The sequence below is a fragment of the Balaenoptera musculus genome, chromosome 18 (assembly GCF_009873245.2).
Source record: "Balaenoptera musculus isolate JJ_BM4_2016_0621 chromosome 18, mBalMus1.pri.v3, whole genome shotgun sequence".
In the NCBI taxonomy this organism is placed as follows: domain Eukaryota; kingdom Metazoa; phylum Chordata; class Mammalia; order Artiodactyla; family Balaenopteridae; genus Balaenoptera; species Balaenoptera musculus.
Window position 1 is genome coordinate 11,212,923 of NC_045802.1, and position 21,722 is coordinate 11,234,644.

At 38.9% G+C, this 21,722-nt stretch overlaps 1 long non-coding RNA gene across 2 annotated transcripts in view; it reads right to left on the bottom strand.

Moving 5' to 3' along the window:
* The window catches only part of LOC118883943, a 326,143-nt gene that overhangs the window by 201,720 nt on the left and 102,701 nt on the right, over positions 1-21,722 (bottom strand). Inside the window, exon 3 of one of the 2 annotated variants that reach the window (XR_005017142.1) lies at positions 15,415-15,472. This is a non-coding gene — a long non-coding RNA (uncharacterized LOC118883943). Of the gene's footprint in view, positions 1-15,414; positions 15,476-21,722 lie in introns of both variants that reach the window. The other variant, XR_005017143.1, reaches the window with a different exon arrangement.

Below are 21,722 nucleotides of genomic sequence, written 5' to 3' on the forward strand. Positions count from 1 at the left end.
GAGGGCTCCTGAAAATCACAAAGATTTGGGTTTCTTTGGTTTTTTTTTTAACTTATGTGTCAATTTCCTATTGCCCCTATTAAAAATCACCACAAACTTAGCTTAAAACAACACAAATATATTCCCTTTCAGTTCCAGAGGTCAGAAGTCCAAAACAAGCTTGAATAGACTAAAATCAGGATGTTGGCAGGAATGGTTCCTGCTGGAGGTTCTGGGGGAGAATACACTTCCTTACCTTTTTCAGCTTCTAGTGTCCACCCATATTCCTTGGCTTATGGCCCCTTGGTCCATCAGCAAAGCAAACCACTCCAACCTCTGCCTCCATCATCACACCATGCTCTCTCCTCTTTTATGTAACCCTTATGATTATATTGGGCTCACTCAGATCATTCAGAACAATCTTCCATCTCAAAACCCTTAATTTGTCTTTTAAGGTAACGTATTTTATGTCCTGGGGATTAGGACATGAAGATCTTTGGGAGCCCATTATCCAGCCCACCACACCTCATAAAAAGGAGTACCAGAAATAATTAGGTCATCTATTTGATGACCATGAGCATGTAGCCCCCAGACCTAGTGGAGCCTGAGGATTGATAATGTTAACTCTTGTGACACTGCCCTGTGACCTCACCATCAACCAATCAGAGAATTGTTCATGAGCTGATCACACACCCTGTGACTCGACTCCCTCATCTTTAAAAATGCTTTCCTGAAACCCTTTGGGGAGTTCAGGTCTTTTGAGCATGAGCCGCCCCCTTCACCCTGTGTGGCCCTTGCAATAAACCTTTCTCCACTCCCAACTCTGACTTTTGGTTTGTTTGGCCTCACTGTAAATTGGGCACATGAACTTGGGTTCACAATACCCGGAAGGAAAACCCTTAATTGTCTGCCATATCTCTGCCCTAAGACACTTCCTTTTGTTCTCTGTGAGCTATTTTATTTTTTAGGCTCTGAAGGCAAGGTTTTCAGTCAGGTGAAATCATCTTAGTTAGATCCCTTAAAGCCATCACAGAGACATATGCAAATATATGCAAATAGGGTACACGACGGAGTAATTAAAATAAAATCTAGTAGCCTTGAATAGACACCAAATAACAGTCCTAGGAGAGGCAATTAATTCTATTGTTTACAACCACTCCCTCTGTTAGCTGATTTTTTTCCCAAATGAAGAGACAAATCATTTTTTTTTTGCTTCTCTGATAGAAAGACAAAAAAGATTGCATTTATTATCTGCTTCATTTTTGTCTGGAAAAGCATAGCCACAACCCCTATTAACAAGAGGAAAAATAAGTCAGAAGTGGGCCACAGCTTGGAAGGCTTTCAGAGTCTGGCCACTGCCCACGCTTCAGCCTCGTCTCATCCCCCGACCCCCTCTCTCAACTCTCAGCTCCTTCCACATGGAATTCCTGGCAGTTCCACAATCCTACCAGCAACCAGTCCCCCACCAGCGGTAATTCCTACGTCAGAAGACAGTCCTTGCCTTCTGACGGAGCACAGAACCCAGTCAAGGAAAGAGACAAATACGCAGGTAATTATACCACCCAGGATGCTGAGCGCAACGCTGGAGATGTGAACAGAGCATGGTGGGGGCGCGAACAGGAGCGCCTATGGGAGCAGGTGGGCGGGTGGGCGGTCAGAGAAGAGCCTGAAAGATGTTACACCTGGGCTGAGGGCTGAAGGAGGTATAGGAAGCAAGCCCTGGTAGAGCGAAGACTTAAAATACATGATTTTATAATCTCTCTTTGGAAGAACTACTGGGAGTTACAGGTGTGAAACATCAAGTGTAAGGCCAGGAGGGACAAGCGAATGAGGCAGAGTGGCCAGAGCCTGGGGCGCTGGGTTTGCCACTGTTAAAAGTTGAACTCAGGTATGTTAAAAGTTTAAGAGTTTATTTGAGCAAAAATCAGTTCCAATCCGGCAGCACCAAACCAGAAGTGGTTAGGAACGCTCAGCCAACGGGGCTGGGCAGAGATTTTTATAGAGAAAAGGCAGAGTAAGGAAATTGACTGTCTATAGCTTGGGATAAACATTTCTTCTAGGGTGGAGACCACCTGTCTGCACTTTCACAGATGGAAAGAGGGGCCAAGACTAAAGGAGCAGGTCCCCAATTCAGAGGCTGTTTCGGTAATACCTGGGTGGCACTGTGGTGGCTTTAGTGGAGGCAGCAGCAGTGGACAAGACGGGGGGGGGGGGCACATTTAAAAGATACTAAGGATGGAGGGAATTAACTGGACTGATGATTAATTAGAGAAAGTGCTGGGATGAGAAAGGAGTCAAAGTCAATTCCCAATTGTCACCAGTAAAGCCCATTAACAATTCCCGGGGAATAAAAATAGAATCTGGGTAATAAAATAAAGTCTAACCTTTTTTTTTCTTGTCCTTTGTGCTTAGTCTAGTTTCACTGGCTCGTAGGGTGCTGCATGCAGAGGCCGCGTTCCCAGGTGGCCTCTTCAGACCGGAGTTCCCAGGTGTGAAATGGGGACGCCAGCACCTCAACTGGAGCTGTGCGCAGAAGAGCCTAGAATGACCCTCAGCCCAAGATGGCGGCGGGGCCGTGCGCAGCGAGGCTGCGCCGGGCACTGCGATCTGGAGCGAGAGCGGCACACCTGGGCCCGCCCAGCGAGAACCCCGCCCCCTGCGCGCTGACGGGATCCCTGTAAAGCAGCCCCGCCCACAGCCTATCGAGGACAGCGTTTAAGCTCACACCTCTCCGTTCTTTGATAAAAGAATAAAACTTTCCTTTCCTTCTGAAGCGAACTCGGTCTCATTCTGTTGGCTCGAGTGACACCCGGCAGGAGGACCCTTGTTGGGGCCTGACTTGAAAGGGTTGATAACAGAATTTTCATGCTTGGCAACTCTATAGGTACTGGTGTCTGCACTTAAAGAGGAGCACAGGAACAGGATTTGGGGTTGGAGAGATGTTGAGCAGCATATTAAATGTATTTAGAAATACGTGCTTAAGGAGCAGGAGGCAGATGGATAGACAGGTTCTGGCACTTGGATGGTCACATGGAATATGAGTGTAGGGGGACATAGCAGTAGGGGCAGAGAGACCCCATAAGAGGCTAGTCAGCAGTTTAGGAAAAAAAAAATAGTGATGGCTGAAGTAGGGCAGTGACAGCAGGGATTTAGAAGTGACAGATTCAAGACATATTTAGGAAGTAAGTTGTTTTTTTCCCTCTTCATTCTTTAACAATTCGAACATTATTCATAAGCCCAAGACAATGTTAATTGCTTTTATGGAATGAGTAATCACAAACTAGAAAAAATTTGGATGGTGAAGTCTTTGGCTTGTGTTGTTAATGTCTTTTTTCCATTATGATGTCTAGAGCCTTCTTAAAGTTTATGAAAGAAATATGCTAAAGGAGTATTCCGGCTACCTTATTTTCTGAGAGTAATAAGCGTGATTTACCCAAGTCACTTAGCTAATTGGTAACAGAGCTAGAGCTAAAATCCTTCTGGTTTCTAATATGGTACTGATTTCTCAACTTGGTGTATACTTGTAAATATTTAAAACAGCCTTCTAAAGATTTACAGAACGTCAGAGAAGCTACACTTTAAACAATTCATCCTTATCCCCAAAGGTACATTAGAGCTAAAATCATGAAATTAATGGTTACTTACTTACCCAGAATCAATACATTCCTTGGCTAAGATGAGTAACTGTTTTTGAACGTAACATAAAAGAGATCTGGAGAAGCCAATGCACCTGAGTGCTGCTGACAGATGGAAAGAGGAGGCTGGGGAGGCTGCAGGAGGACACAAGGGCTGAGGCCAGCTTCAGCCAAGCCAGGTCTTAAAACCGGTGGCATGGCCAGCCCCAGGCAGGGGTGGAGATATGAAATTCGTAACTGAGCCCATGAGCTTAAGAACCTAGAGTTTGGAAACCTTCAGGACACCCAGTTTCCTAGTCTGGGTCCCCATATTCTAGGTGTCCTCTGACTTCGGACCAACCTCTTCATCAAACATTTTAAAATTGATTAGCCATATGTGAATGTCACAAGCTAGGAGTAGAAATCCACCCAAGAACCTGATATTCTAAAGAAAAACCTATAATCAAAAGGGTGCTATGGCTCTAGTTTGGAAGTAAAAATACATAATGCATATAGGTTATAAAAATCCCTAAAATAGGTCAGGTTTATTCAAATTATTTTATCATGAAATGAGAAAATCATACAGATGTACTAATATAATGAATCTAAATTGAAATGCCACATTCTTTATGAGCCACTGCCACTTACAAACGATGTCAAGAACAAGTGTTCACTAAATGCTTTCCTTTTAGAAGCTGTCTTAATGTGAAAGTGAAATACCATATACACTCACTGTTCCCATGGTAACTATTTTCTTACTAAATGGAACTGGCATAATCAGCATTTAAGACCTTCTATTTCCTGAAATGTTCATCTTATGTGAATGTCTTTTATATACAAGTTACATGTAGTGTCTTCCCCTTTTATTTTCTTCTTTTAATTAAAACTAATTTTGTTAAATTTGGTGGCTCTCTATAGGAAAAAATAATGTGGTGTATTTGTTGCTCTATTGTTTATAAGGTAGAGTCCTTTAATATTTTACTGTTTTCTAATAAAAACTGGCATACTTCTTTTCCCATACTGTTGAGAATTCAGAGCTTCTTTAAAAATAATTCAGTTAATATAAGTCCTAGATGTGCTTGGTAAATACTACAAGAAATGCTTTGTCTGTGTTAAAAGATAAGTTTCAGAAAAAGTAGAACCTTGTCTCTCATAAATAAATGAAAATGCATACATGTTTAAAATTTTTATTTTACTCATTATGTGAGAGTCTCTCTCCATGACATCTGAGCCCTATTCTCAACTAGGTCTCAACTTCTGGCCCCAGTCCTTGATAGGATGGCACAGCCCAATTTTAGCAAGAACCTTGTTATGTCCATTTAGAGAGAATCTCCATCCTTGATATCTGATAACCCTGGCCTACCTTCAAGAAGAATCCTGTTAAGTCAGTTTAGCAAGAATCCCTCTACCCTTGATGTCCCTGCTTATTAATTTTTCATCTGCTCACCCACTCAGTCAGCTAGTTGGCTATAAATCCCCAGCTGTCTTTGCTGTATTTGGAGTTGAGCTCAGTATCTCTCCCCTATTGCAATAGTCTTGACACCTATCACAATAGTCCTGAATAGAGTCTTCCTTACTATTTTAACGTGTCAGAATAATTTTTTTTTCTTTAACACAGGCAAATGTTAAAACCAGTTCAAAGGAAAAATCAAAAAGCACAAACTTAAGGGAGTAAAGGAATCAAATTGTAAATGGGGGCAAAACTGGTTTTCCTCAAGGGGCAGGGAAGTCTACTGGACAAGACAGAGTTTGCATATCTGTCAATTACCTACAGTTTACAAACCCTGCAAAATAGCTCAAAGACGACGATCTAGAATTTGTTGTAGGGCTAGAGGAAGACAACTGGGAAGATGGACAATACTTAGTTTTCCACTGAAGTATAATTTTTGTTTCTGGAGTTGAGCATAGTGACGATAGAACAAGTCAAACTGTAAATTCCTATGAGCATCAGCTCTGCAATCATACTCTCCCAGAACCCAAAGCATGACTTCTCATAAATCAGGCTCAGAAACAATTAACTGTGACAAAGTTAGGAAAAAGTAGGTATTTAACTCCAACAGGTCCTCTATGCAGTACAATCTATACACTTTTGAGGAGAGTCCAGTCCCATGACAATCCTTACTTACAAGGCTGATGTAGTTAAGGCCATATAGGATCACTCAATATGACCAATAAAGATACAAAATAGGTTAATATTCTCATTAGTAAACATATTTTTGAATTTTAAGAAAAACACATTAGAAGGAAAATGGAATCTAGCTAGATAGAAAAGAAAGTGCTGGGGAGATTGACTTCTTAATATTAATTCACTTAAGTAATTATATCATTGCACTTATTCATACTGTCTTATATAAACATATTTTAAAAAATATTTTGACCCTACTTCATACAGCACAGAGACTGTCTATATCACCATGGTCTCCTCCACAGAGCCTAGTGCTTTGCACGTTCTATATGTTGGCTGAGTGCCTGAGTTGAATGAAACTCAACGAAGGCTTCCCTGTATGTAAAGTGCCACTTCCCAGACATGTTGCTTTCTATGGCGCTAATTTAATTTAAAAAGTCATTTTTAGATAATATTACTGGCTATCATTTTTTGAGCACTGATTATGTGCCAGGCTCTGTGCTAAGCGTTTTACATTTATTATTTCATTTAATCTCTATAACAACCCTATGAGGTTATTATTCTCCTTTTACCACAGATATAATGGGATTAAGTTTTACTATTGTGCAGACCTACCGAATATACACACGCATTTTGTCTTCTGCACTATCATCATTTTTCTGGGATTAAACCCAGTCCCCCCACCCCCATTTCTAACCTCTACGTTTTGGGCCATTAAAGGGGGGCAGGTGTCCACTTAAGGCAGTTTGAATGGGGCTCCACAAAGTCTTGGGGTGTACCTTCTGCTAAGTGATCCACAGGCAATTATAGCCATCTGTGGAAGGAGACCCTCACACCCAAGCGAGAGACAGCGCACCTGACCCCTCAGCTCAGACACTGTGAAGTGATTATTCCAAATGCAGGTGGCCTGCAGGTGCTAGCCCATCTTCCTGAGAGTAAAGGTCACTAGGTCCTCCTCCTTTTAGGCCCACTGACCTCCTCTAAGGACAGGCCGCACACCCCACCCAAGCACAAGCCAACATTCTATTGATCTCCCTGGGCCAGGGTAGAATGAGTCTCATCTCTTCTTTTTCTAATAAATTGTTATGATACCAACATCTCTCTTGATTTTTAAGAAGCATTTTTTTTTCACTCTCGAACAAACTAAGCTCTTGAGAAGGAAAAGCCTTGATTTTAGAAACTACTGTTTCTGATATGGGCTTCAGGTATTGCTTTAGAATTCAAAAATTGAATATCCTTCTTGTGCCTTCTTAAGAGAAGAATCCAAATTCTCCTGAGACCATTTGGAGGCCTCTGACTGAATTGCAGGGGTGGGTAAACATTTTCTGTTAAAGGCCAGATAGTAATATTTTAAAATTTGTGGGCCACAGAAAGTCGGTGTCACATAATCACCAATTTTTGTTTACAACATTTTAAAACTATAAAAACAATTCTTAGTTACAGTGCTTTTGTAATTTCAAGGGCTTCACTTTGCTAATCTGAATTGTAAGAAGAGATGTGTTCAAGACATTCGTTTGGCTATTTGTCTATTTTGAGCTCAAATCAGTTAAGAATGTCATGGCCATTGAGAAGTGAGTATCTAGACTTGTGAGTTTTGTATCTCTGCATGTTTGACCCATGGCTGAAATTTTAAAATTCAAATAATAACAATTCAATAATAAGCTCTTTTTCAAACATATAAATATTTTTATATATCTTTTCTGAATCTTTGTATGTCTATAATTTAGAAGAACCTTTACTTCTTGAGTGAGTGTGTAATATTCATAAATTAGATTATAAAGTCTCTTCAATTAAAGGAGCTCTATTCTAATTGGCTTATAGAGATAAATAGTACTTACATGAGTTGAATATTCCTAAAATTCCCAGAAATTAAGGAAACTGAACTAATAATTTCAGTGTGCTAAAAAAAGATATTCTTGGGCTTCCCTGGTGGCGCAGTGGTTGAGAATCTGCCTGCTAATGCAGGGGACACGGGTTCGAGCCCTGGTCTGGGAAGATCCCACATGCCGCGGAGCAACTAGGCCCGTGAGCCACAACTACTGAGCCTGCGCGTCTGGAGCCTGTGCTCCACAACAAGAGAGGCCGCGATAGCGAGAGGCCCGCGCACCGCGATGAAGAGTGGGCCCCGCTTGCCACAACTAGAGAAAGCCCTGGCACAGAAACGAAGACCCAACACGCCAAAAATAAATAAATAAATAAATAAAAATTTTTTAAAAAGGATATTCTTAAATTTTATTTTAAAGGCAGATTCTCAACCACTGCGCCACCAGGGAAGCCCAGAAATGATATTCTTAATGAAACTAACTCAAATATTTTAAGAATTAAAGTTCATATAATTTAGATAAATTTTTGCAAATGAGACTAATTTAATATCGTTGGTTTAGTAAAAACAGTTAAATCTTCTCTGCGATACCAGCATTAAGTATCATACAAGATTACGTTTTTATTTTACTTTGGTATGTTCTTCCTAAATTTATATAGGTTTACTTATGGAAAAAGCTAACATTACTTCTACTAAATGTTAAAGATTATGAATAATGCAAACTTGTGTTTAACTAAATTAAATCATTATTCTAAAAACTTTATTTCAATATTAATTATATCTTATAATATGTCAGCTTAATGATAGTTTCCAAGATTTTTAGATCATTTAAAATCTTGGACTGATACTAAATTGAGTAAATTAATGGATATTCATTAAATACCAGATCATTTCTAAATAAGATGGGATACTGAAGCATTAATTACTAAGCATAATTATAAGTTTATATTCTTTTTATCTCATTTTTTGAGGGTATGGAGAATCTATATATTTGGGGTGTTTTAATGAATGTGTTCATTTTTCTCCATTTCAAAAACCTGTACTATAAAGAATATGTAGGAAATAGGAAGTTATAGAGGTTCAATAAAAAGGAACTTTATTCATCCTGGTCAGAGCTAGCTATGGTTTGATGGTTTTATTTGTAAGATTTTCACAAAGAGCTTTAGTATCAAATATTATACCGATGTAAAACTAGAATTTAGTTTTCCCTCTGTTAAAATGACAAAATTTTTCTTGATTATTGGCTACATCTTGGTAAACAGTTAGTTATCAAAGTTTATTCTTGACAGAGGAACCTTCAAGATGGCAGAAGGAGTAAGACGTGGAGATCACCTTCCTCCCCACAAATACATCAAAAATACATTTACATATGGAACAGCTCCTAAAGAACACCTACTGAATGCTGGGCAGAAGACCTCAGACTTCCCAAAAGACAAAGAAATCCCCATGTACCTGGGCTAGGGAAAAGAAAAAAGAAAAACAGAGACAAAAGAATAGAGATGGGACCTGCATCTCTGGGAGGGAGCTGTGAAGGAGGAAAAGTTTCCACACACTAGGAAGCACCTTCACTGTCGGAGACGGGGGGTGGCGGGGTGGAACTTCAGAGCCACGGAGGAGAGCACAGCAACAGGGGTGCAGAGAGCAAAGCAGAGAGATTCCCGCACAGAGGATCAGTGCCAACCAGCACTCACCAGCCTGAGAGGCTTGTCTGTTCACCCACCAGGGCAGGTGGGGGCTGGGAGCTGAGGCTCGGGCTTCAGAGGTCAGATCCTAGGGAGAGGACTGGGGTTGGCTGTGGAACACAGCCTGAAGGGGCTAGTGTGCCACAGCTAGCTGGGAGGGAGTCCAGGAAAAAAGCCTGGACCTGCCTAAGATGCAAGAGACCCATTGTTTCACGGTGCGCGAGGAGAGGGGATGCAGAGCACCGCCTAAGCGAAGCTCCAGAGACAGGCGTTGAGCTGTGGCTATCTGCGGGACACCAGAGGACGGGCGTGAAAACACTAAGACTGCTGCGCAGCCACCAAAGAATCCTGTGTGCAAGCACAGGTCCCCTATCACACCTCCCCTCCTGGGAGCCTGTGCAGCCCGCCACTGTCAGGGTCCCGTGATCCAGGGGACAACTTCCCAGGAGAACACACAGTGTTGCCTCAGGCTGTTGCAACATCATTCTGGCCTCTGCCGCCGCAAGCTCGCCCACATTCCGTTTACCCCTCCCTCCCCCTGGCCTGAGTGAGCCAGAGCCCCCCTAATCAGCGCCCGCTCCTTTAACCCCCTCCTGCCTGGGCAAGAACGGATGCCAGAGGGTAATCTACATGCAGAGGCAGGGCAAATGCAAAGCTGAACCCCAGGAGCTGTGAGAACAAAGAAGAGAAAGGGAAATCTTCTCCATGGAGCCTCAGGAGCAGTGGATTAAATCTCCACAATCAAACTTGATGTACCTGCATCTGTGGAATACTGAATAGACAACGAATCATTCCCAAAGTAGAGGCTGTGGACTTTGGGAGCAACTGTAGACTGGGGTTTGCTGTCTGTGACAGACTAGTTCTAATTTTTATGTTATATTCGTAGTAGTTTTTAGTGCTTGGGTATCAATTGGTGGATGTGTTTATTGGTTTGGGTGCTCTCCTTTTTCTTTATTTTTTATTTTAATAATTTTTTTTAATTTTTTACTTTAATAACTTTATTTTATTTTATTTTTCTTTCTTTTTTTTCTCCCTTTTCTTCAGAGCAGTGTGGCTGACAGGGTATTGGTGCTCCAGCCGGGCGTCAGGCCTGAGCCTCTGAGGTGCGAGAGCCGAGTTAAGGACATTGGACCACCAGAGACCTCCCAGCCCCACATAGTATCAATCAGTGAGAGCTCTCCCAGAGATCTTCATCTCAACGCTAAGACCTAGCTCCACTCAATGACCAGCAAGCTCCAGTGCTGAACACCCCATGCCAAACAACTAGCAAGACAGGAACACAACCCCACCCATTAGCAGAGGCTGCCTAAAATCATAATAAGTTCACAGACCCCAAAACACACCACTGGACATGGTCCTACCCACCAGAAAGACAAGATCCAGTCTCATCCACCAGAACACAGGCACCAGTCCCCTCCACCAGGAAGCCTACACAACCCACTGAACGACCTTACCCACTGGGGGCAGACACCAAAAACAACAGGAACTATGAAACTGCAGCCTGCGAAAAGGAGACCCCAAGCACAGTAAGCTAAGCAAAATGAGAAGACAGAGAAATACACAGCAGATGAAGGAGCAAAGTAAAAACCCACCAGACCAAACAAATGAAGAGGAAATAGGCAGTCTACCTGAAAGAGAGTTCAGAGTAATGATAGTAAAGATAATCCAAAATCCTGGAAATAGAATGGAGAAACTACAAGAAATGTTTAACAAGGACCTAGAAGAACTAAAGAGCAAACAAAAAATGATGATTAACACAATATATGAAATTAAAAATTCTCTAGAAGGAATCAATAGCAGAATAACTGAGGCAGAAGAACGGATAAGTGACCTGGAAGATAAAATAGTGGAAATAACTACCGCAGAGCAGAAAGAAAAAAGAATGAAAAGCATTGAGGACAGTCTCAGAAACCTCTGAGACAACATTAAAACACACCTACATTCGAATTATAGGGGTTCAGAAGAAGAAGAGAAAAAGAATAAGGATCTGAGAAAATATTTTTGAAGAGATTTATAGTTGAAAAACTTCCTAATAGGGGAAAGGAATAGTCAATCAAGTCCAGGAAGCACAGAGAGTCCCATAAAGGATAAATCCAAGGAGAAACATGCCAAGACACATATTAATCAAAACTATCAAAATTAAATACAAAGAAAAAATGTTAAAAGCAGCAAGGGAAAAAAGCAACAAATAACATACAACGGAATCCCCATAAGGTTAACAGCTGATCTTTCAGCAGAAACTCTGCAAGCCAGAAGGGAGTGCAGGACATATTTAAGTGATGAAAGGGAAAAAACCTACAACTAAGCTTACTCTACCCAGCAAGGATCTCGTTCAGATTCAACGAAAAATTAAAACCTTTACAGACAAGCAAAAGCTAAGAGAATTCAGCACCACCAAACCAGCTTTACAACAAATGCTAAAGGAACTTCTCTAGGCAGGAAACACAAGAGAAGGAAAAGACCTACAATAACAAACCCAAAAAATTAAGAAAATGCTAACAGGAACATACGTATCGATAATTACCTTAAATGAAAATGGATTAAATGCTCTAACCAAAAGACACAGACCAGCTGAATGGATACAAAAACAAGACTGGCATATATGCTGTCTACAAGAGAACCACTTCAGACCTAGGGACACATACAGACTGAAAGTGAGGGGATGGAAAAAGATATTCCATGCAAATGGAAATCAAAAGAAAGCTGGAGTAGCAATTCTCATATCAGACAAAATAGACTTTAAAACAAAGTTTATTATAAGAGACAAAGAAGGACACTACATAATGATCAAGGGATCAATCCAAGAAGAAGATATAACAATTGTAAATATTTTTGCACCCAACATAGGAGCACCACAATACATAAGGCAAATGCTAACAGCCATGAAAGGGGAAATCAACAGTAACACAATAAGGTAGGGGACTTTAACATCCCACTTTCAACAATGGACAGATCATCCAAAATGAAAATAAATAAGGAAACACAAGCTTTAAATGATACATTAAACAAGATGGACTTAATTGATATTTATAGGACATTCCATCCAAAAAACAACAGAATACACTTTCTTCTCAAGTGCTCATGGAACATTCTCTAGGATAGATCATATCTTGGGTCACAAATCAAGCCTTCGTATTTTAAGAAAACTGAAATCATATCAAGTATCTTTTCTGACCACAATGCTATGAAACTAGATATCAATTACAGGAAAAAATCTGTAAAAAATACAAACACATGGAGCCTAAACGATACACTACTTAATAACCAAGAGATCACTGAAGAAATCAAAGAGGAAATCAAAAAAATACCTAGAAACAATGAAAACACCACGATCCAAAACCTATGTGATGCAGCAAAAGCAGTTCTAAGAGGGAAGTTTATAGCAATACAATCCTACCTCAAGAAACAAGACATATCTCAAATAAACAACCTAACCTCACACCTAAAGCAATTAGAAAAAGAAGAACAAAAAAAAACCCCAAAGTTAGCAGAAGGAAAGAAATCATAAACATCAGATCAGAAATAAATGAAAAAGAAGGAAACGATAGCAAAGATCAATAAAACTAAAAACTGGTTCTTTCAGAAGATAAACAAAATTGAGAAACCTTTAGCTAGAATCATCAAAAAAAAAAGGGAGAAGAGTCAAATCAATAGAATTAGAAATGAAAAAGGAGAAGTAACAACTGACACTGCAGAAATACAAAGGATCATGAGTGATTACTACAAGCAACTATATGCCAATAAAATGGACAACCTGGAAGAAATGGACAAATTCTTAGAAAAGCACAACCTTCCAAGACTGAACCAGGAAGAAATAGAAAATATGAAGAGACCAGTCACAAGCACTGAAATCGAAACTGTGATAAAAAAAACCTTCCAATAAACAAAAGCCCAGGACCAGATGGATTCACAGGCAAATTCTATCAAACATTTAGAGAATGGTTAACACCTATCCTTCTCAAACTCTTCCAAAATATAGCAGAGGGAGGAACACTCCCCAACTCATTCTACAAGGCCACCATCACCCTGATACCAAAAGCAGACAAAGACACTACAAAAAAAGAAAATTACAGATCAATATCACTGATGAACATAGATGCAAAAATCCTCAACAAAATACTAGCAAACAGAATCCAACAGCACATTAAAAGGATCATACACCGTGATCAAGTGGGGTTTATCCCAGGTATGCAAGGATTCTTCAATATATGCAAATCAATCAATGATACACCATATTAACAAATTGAAGGATAAAAACCATACGATCATCTCAACAGATGCAGAAAAAGCTTTCAACAAAATTCAACACCCATTTATGATAAAAACTCTCCAAAAGTAGGCATCGAGGGAACTTACCTCAACATAATAAAGGCCTTATATGACAAACCCACAGCCAAAATCATCGTTCTCAATGGTGAAAAACTGAAACCATAGAAGGTTAAATTTGCATGGGTAAAAGGTAATGAATATAACTATTTCACTAATTGTGTGCTGTATGGGGAGTTCCTAAAGAATTGCCAATGCCCCTGCTATCTGTGACATGTCTTTATTTGTTAGAATCCTGGTGCTGCTTTGCCTGTTATTAGACAATAAGAGTACAGTGTGATTAGTCATAGTTTCAGTTATTTTTAAAATGTTAACTTAGGCGCAATTTGTTTAATTTAAATCTGGCATCTTCTAAGCCAGTGGTTTTCAATTGGAGATTTGCATTATTCACCTATGGTGTTATATTCACATACAGATGTTTAGGACCTACTTCAGCTCACTAAATCTCTTTACTTGATATTCTTGATATATTCTAGGTACATTCTTACTTTATTCTTGGTATATTGTGTCAGGATTATTATATATCACAAGATTTTTCTCTGAAATGATTATGTTTATTCATTTTATAAATTAGATCGTCATGTTCACTGTGTTCTTTGAAAATAGGTCTATTAGGTTTATAGATATTTTGTCTAAAGTTGTTTTTGACTGAATTTATGATCTTGTTCTGCAGGCCACAGAAACAACCAAATTTTTTGTCAGTTTCATTATTTTTAAAGTGGACTCTCATCAGATCTTTCACCTTGAAACTTACCAGTAATAGGTTAACCACAGCAATTTTAAGTCTCTTGTCTTCTACAGAGAGTTTTCTGTTTTACACTTATGCTTCCCTGAAAGCACCTGCAATAAGCTACAGGCCAGAGTGTTTCATCTTCAACGAAGTAGAAGCATCTCAGAGCCTGTGAAAAGGATTATACCAGGTACTTCAGGGAACAGGCTTCTGATAGCACCACTTGAACAACTTTTATCACTAATCATCAGGGAAATACTAGTCAAAACCACAATGAGATATCACCCCACACCTGTCAGAATGGCTATCATTAAAAAGACAAGAAATAACAAGTATTAGCAAAGATATAGAGAAAATGGAACCCTTGTGCACTCTTGAGGGGAATGTAAATTGGTACAGCCACTATGGAAAACAGTATGGAGGTTCCTAAGAAAATTAAAAACAGAACTACAATATAACACAGAAATTCCACTCTTGGGTATTTATCTGAAGAAAACAAAAACACTAATTTGAAAAGATATATGCACCCCTATGTTCATTGCAGCATTATTTACAATAGTCAAGATATGGAAGCAACCTAAGTGACCATCAACAGATAAGTGGATAAAGAAGATGCAGTGTATATACATATATATACACACACACACACACACACACACACACACACACACACACACACACAATGGAATATTACTCAGCTATAAAAAAGAATGAAATCTTGCCACTTGCTAGAACATGGGTGGACTTAGAGCATATTATGCTAAGTGAAATAATTCAGACAGAGGAAGACAAGTACTGTTTGACACTACTTATATGTGGGATCTAAAATATAAAACGAATAAATATATCAAAACAGAAACAGACTCATAGATACAGAGAACAAACTAGTGGTTGCCAGAGGGGAGGGGGTTGGGCAAAATAGGTGAAAGGGATTAAAATGTATGAACTACCAGCTATAAAATGGAATAAGTCATAGGGATGTAATGTATGGCATAGGGAATATAGTCAATAATGTAATAACTTTGTATGGTGCATAATCTATAAAAATATCAAATCACTATGTTGTATAAGTGAAACAAATATAATACTGTAAGTCAACTATAGTTTAAAAAAAAGAAACAACTTTGAGAACCTACCAGTGTGATGAGTCAGGATTCCCAGAACTGTAGTCCAGAAGCAGCTGGAGTCAGAAGTCTGCTAACCAAAGATAAAACAGAACAAGAACTAATGACCCAGGACTGAATGAACTGATGAGAGATAACTGTGATTTTTTGCTGGAATATTGTTGCTGTTTTAATTTCCTATTTTTGTATATACAAGAGCAATTTTGCTTTCTTCTTAAGTGATGACTTAAGTGATGACTCATAACAATTGAGTAGACTCTGCCTTTAAATAAATAAAATAAAACACTTGTAAATTATATCTTATTCTCCCTGACTAAGCCCTCAAGAATTTGGAATCACATATTGAGAACATTTTTAATGTAGCCAGTCCTATCAATTTTCTTCATAGTCATACTTTGAAAAGCCTTCTCCATGCCAGAGTCAGATAAACATTTACCTAGAGTGATTTCTAGTTCACTTAAAAGTTGATTGGTTTGTTTTTAACTTAACGAGTGTTATGTTTGGGTGAGTTATTTCAGGATGATTATTTAGTTTGTTCAACTTTCAATGTACTAAATTTTTAAGTAGCTAGATACTACATTTTTATATTTATAAATCACTTTCAACTCAAAAAACAGCACTCCTCCCAACATGGAACAATTTCCAGGAAGTGTAGGCTGAAGAAGTTGTGATGCTCTCACCCTTGCTCTGCCCCTACACTCATATGCCAAAGAAAATGCCAAACTATAGCTATGTATATAAAGTTACAATAAGGTTCTTGTGATGAATACATTAATTTTTTTTTTTTAACATGTGAAGTTGCCAAGTAAAGAGTCTTGATGGCCTCAAAGGTCACTTTCAGTTCAAAGAGAAAAAGTAAGACCCAGATGTATTATCCTTTATAAGCCTTTATCAGTGGATGGGCAGTTCACAGTTCCCAGAAACAATTCTGACCCTATTTTTTTTTAGAAAGAAGTACCAAAAGAATATATAGAGTATATAATTAAATATTTGTTAGATAATGATGTCCCCCCAATAGCCGATAGGGTGTAAAGGAAATTTTTGGTTTTCTCTACTCACAACACCTTTGACATCAAATATGTGAGTTTTTCTCTCACATTAAGCAATTTCCCAACTCTCTGGATACCATGGGGGTACCCTACAACTCAATTATGACACTAACTATCTAGAGTTAATGCAGACCCCACAGGTTAAGGGCTCAGCTCCACAAGATTACCCTCCACTTCAGACATCAATCCCAAATCCAGATTGTCACCTGTACTACTAACCAACTGGCTGTAAATCATAGATTCCTACAGCCTCCCCCTCAAGTTTGCTAATTATCCACAACTGCTCACAGAACTCAGGAAAACACTTGCTTATGTTTCCCTGTTTATTATTAAGGATATTGTAAATGATACAGATGAAGAGCTGTATAGAGATACCTAACTAGACATCCAAGAGGAGATTCTGTCCCACAGAGTTTGGGTGCATCACCTTCCTGACACATGGTTGCTTTCACCAACCTGAAGTCTCTATAAACCCTGTTGTTTAGAGTTTTTATGGAAGCTTCCTTTCCTACATAGGCACGATTGATCAAGCCACTGACCACTGGTGATTAAGTCAATTTCCAAAAGTCCTTATCTTCTTCTAGGAGGTTGGAAGGTGGGGCTAAAAGATCCAACCATCTCATTACAGGCCCCCATCCTCCAAGAGTCACCTTATTAGCATAAACTCAGGTGTGGTTGAAAGGGGCTTATTGTGAATAACAAAACATGCTCTTCTCAGCCTTATCACTCAGGAAATTACGAGGGTTTTAGAAGCTCTGTGCCAGGAACCAAGGACAAAATCAAATATATACCTCTTTTATATAACAATATCACGAGGTGTGAAACAAACATTTAGTTGAAACAATTATAAAAGGTATAATGAAAACATATGCCAGAGACCACTTCAAGTAAGGACAGTTGATATACTTAATTACTCATACATGAATCAACAGCTTTTCAAATCTTTTCTAGAAGAATAATAAGTATAAATAACAAACACTACTAGGACCAGGAGCAATCTTCAATTAGTCCCTCATTTTTAATGATATAACTGAGGACTATTCAATCATTGGCAATATAGCAAGAAGTATGTTTCACAACCATTTGAAATAATCCAGAGCTATGCATTGTTTGGGGAACAAAACTTACCATGACAAAATATGTCTCTTTGGCTTGATGGTTATTTGGGGCTGGTTGTTTTTAAGAAACAAAAGGGTCTCCTCCCCTTAACTGCCTAAAAGAATTTACATAAAAGGCCTGTTCCAAGAAGACCTATCACCATAGATTACTAAAGTATAATATGAACTAGGTGTGGTAGACTAGGGGAAACTCAGTAGTCTGATCGAAGTGTTATATGCGCTCCATTGTCTCTGTGTGGCCCGGAAAACATCTGTTTGCCAAACCTTTGCTTTTTTTCATTGCCAGCTAAAAAGTGTCACTCGTCATCGGGTTCTACAAGAATGGAGTCACTAGCCACTGCAGCCGCTGACCTTCAACACACCCTGAAAGGTGTTCAGGGAGGAGATCAGAATGAGGGACGCTGTGCTCTGGGAAAAGCTGACATTCTGCTAGCCTTCAGATAGATCTTTTCAGGAGATTTATGAGTCCGGTATCTTGCATCTTCTCATATCTAGAAAAGCACTAAAATCATTAATGGAGACCTCTGCTCCTGGTGACTAGCAGCAACCTTCTGCCAAAATGTGTGCTTGATTACATGTATACTCCCTTCTCTAAAATCACATATATACAGACCTCCTCCTATACCTCTTTGGAGCAGTTCCTCAGAGCCATCTGAGAGGCTGTCTCCCTGGCTATTGTCCTCATTTTGCCCCAAATAAAACTTAACTCACAACTCTTACATTGTGCATGCTTTTTTTTGCAATCGACATCATCTTCCTGTAAATTGCCTCCCTACCCTTTGAAGTCCCAAACCCATACCTGCTTCTCCTTCTCTCCGATGGCATATAAGCTTCAATTGCCTGACTTGTCTTTGGGCTCATATTCTTATGGAGCCTCTGTACATACATAATTAAATTTGATTTTCTCCTGTTATCTCTCTCATTTCAATTTAATTCTTAGACCAGCCAGAAGAACCTAGAAGGGTAGAGGAAAGTTTTTTTCCTCCCCCAAAGCATGCACTTTGAAAATTTGATGGACAGTAAAATAAAGGGGAGGAAACACTAGAACAGCAGAACAGTTTTCCCAAGACTCCTGAAAGGCTTTGGTGCTTATCAGGAAGTACACCTACCATAGAGTAAAAAGGTAATGGGGCGAATTACTGAAAGGTAATGAGGAGACACCAATGCTATGACAATGCCCATCAAAGTCACCAATTCACTCCTTGAACTAAAACCTAGCTAGCAAGTGAAATAACAGGGAGCAGGAGGACCCCAGGAATTGACAGGCAAATAAGCACTGCAGGCAACCCACAGTGAATTCTGCACTGGGAGGAATGTTTGGGGTACTCATTTGCATGTTGGTTACCAGAAAGTTCTTTCAGTTCACAGTCATTTTAAAGCACTCCTTGTCAGAGCCTGGGAATGCACTGAAGTGTCTGGACAAAGGTGAACTGGCAATGAGTTAGTTCTCTTCTGTAACCCATAGGAGACAATATGCCTTCTATTGGGAATTTATATATTCTTTTTACACGTTTATCACGCAAACAGAGCAGAGCCTCTGACTACTGGACTACTGTATCTCTTGTTAAAGAAAAGTTCTCTGACCACGTTGACCCCATTTCTGCCTTAATCTCTGGATTCTGAGGTTGTAGAGCCTCCAACCAAGTTCCCCACCTTAGAGAGAGTGATATCTCACTCTTCTGCATCTACTGCAGAATCATCAGATGCATCTACTGCATCTGCTTCCTATTTATAAAGGGTGAACTTTCAGAAAAGCAATGTTTCTTCCTTTAATCCACAGCAATATTTATTGCTTCAGGGGAATTCCAGTCTTGTCCTCTGGCAAGCTCACAGTTCTCAATTTATACAGGCAAAGCAAATGCATTTTCTCTCCTTCATGTGAAAAAGGTTGTGGCTAACAGGATTCTGTTGCTGACAAGTGTAGCCATTTTAATTATTCTGAAACAAAAATAAACAAAAAAGATAATCTTAAAGTCAAGAGTCCCCTCTAGAAATTTCTTTCTCATGGCATCTTTGCAATCAGCACAATTTAGCTTCCATCATCACTGTTTTTTAAGTGCCTACTAAGTACTAGTTGTGGTAGAGTGCCCACCCCTGCCCTTTAGTCACCAACACTTACCAGAATAAAGACACAAAGCAGGTCTGTACAATAATTACATTCAGCACTTTCTAAATCTCATAAGTGGATACAGTATTCTCCTTAAGTAAAGAGTACCAGGAAGGCTATAGGTTGTATGATGGAGAATGAGATGCAATCCAGGATGATGTGCTTATAAATAGGATGGAACAGAGGCAGTGATAACATCTCTTTTCTTTGGACTAAGGGAATGCTTTATAATGATGGCCAGATTTTTGCAATGAATACAAATGAAATAGGAGAGCCCCCAACTATTTGTCTCTTTGGTATATACAAGGCTAGTTCTTCCAAAATGTGGTCTTAACAGTGGAATAATTATTTTAGGTATGCTGGTATAATGGACTTCATCAGTCTCATTTCAACATGGATCTATTACCAACTACACTCAGAGGATCCTCTGCAGTTAAATTCTGGCTACTTTTACTAGTGACATGCAAAAGGCAACAATGGTGTGGTCTCTCAACCTCACAATCAAGGACTGTGCGGAGAAAATACATAAAAGTAGCTCAGTAGATCACATGATGATTTTCTATGCACAATAAACTGCAAATAGCCACCTCCTTAGGGAATGCCTAGCTGTGTATCTATTGCTTTTAATCCCACCTAACTCCTTTTAGTATATTAGTTCTGCTTCACACAGGAGAAATGCAAACTTTTTTTTTAGCATGCAAACAACAGTAAATCACATCTTCTTTCACTTTTATAGCTCAATGCAAATATTTAACATTTATCTCATGTTTCTTATTATCAAAGCACCTGCTATCATGTGAGAGACAAATTTTAGTTTTACTCACTATATAGAGGAATAAATCAAAATACAAAGAGAAAAATAACTTCGTACATACGGTCTACGACACAGTTGAAATCTGAATTCAGAATTTGTAAGGTACATTCTTCTCATAAATGTAGGTATAGCACATAGAACTCTTAGCCAATGAAAACCATAGAATGAGTACTGACTACTTAGTGAAAAGTGTGAACCTTGTAAATGCCTTATCAGTATCTTTTCCTAGAAATCATTTGCTTCTATATTCTTCACAAAATGGCCTGAACAGAAAAACTAATGACATAATTACTTAAGATCTTTGAAACAGTTGAAGAGAATCTGATGAATGGATTAAAAATTTTGTCCTTTTTACGAGTATCACTACTGTAATTTGGTTATATGTGGAGTTTTTATTGAGCATTATTAATCATTCTTAAATGCTAAGACAGAAGATCCAGATATTTTTAAAAGTTATCTCTTAATGTTTGCCAGGCCACAAAAACTACTAAAATATCAGCGTTTTTTAAAATATTGATGGTAATTAGAATGAGTATACACGTAGATCGAAAGAAACAAAATTTCCATAAAGCTAATATCTTTAAATACTTCACTAAATATCAAAATACTGAGTTATTTGAAATCATATTTCTTGGAAGCTAGTTGTTTACTGAGGAGAAAATCTAATCTAAGACACTGACCATTTCATTTTGGTATCAAATCAACTCCTTTTTTAAGGCAAAGTCCAGTCCAAAGTCACTGTGATTTCAAATTCTAGAGAGAAATCAATCCCAATTGAAAACTGCAGTGCTTTACACTATCTTATTTTGTAGAAAATACATCTTAAATTTTATACGTTGATCGGAAAGCAATGTGTTTGCGAAAGACCTGGAATAAATACTAGAGCAGATAGAAACAAAGAAATGGGGTTTACTATCATATATTGAATAAGTGATGGGCTTTGACTACCTTTTTTTTTCTGATTCAAAATTTTAAACACATTTCAGTTCAACTTTGACTAAAATAACATAATCAGCTTCTCTGCTTTTATTTTGGTTCCCTATCATTGCCAGTATTTCTAGGTGTGATGAGAAATAGAACTTTACAGACAAATTACAAAATGACAGGGTACAGAAGAAATAAGATAGCTGTGGATCCCAGAGGAAGGATCCGAGTTGAATAGCATGAAGGGATTGGGTTGGGAGAGAAACAAAGAAAACTGAACAAAGGGACATGTCTTAATCAGAGCACAT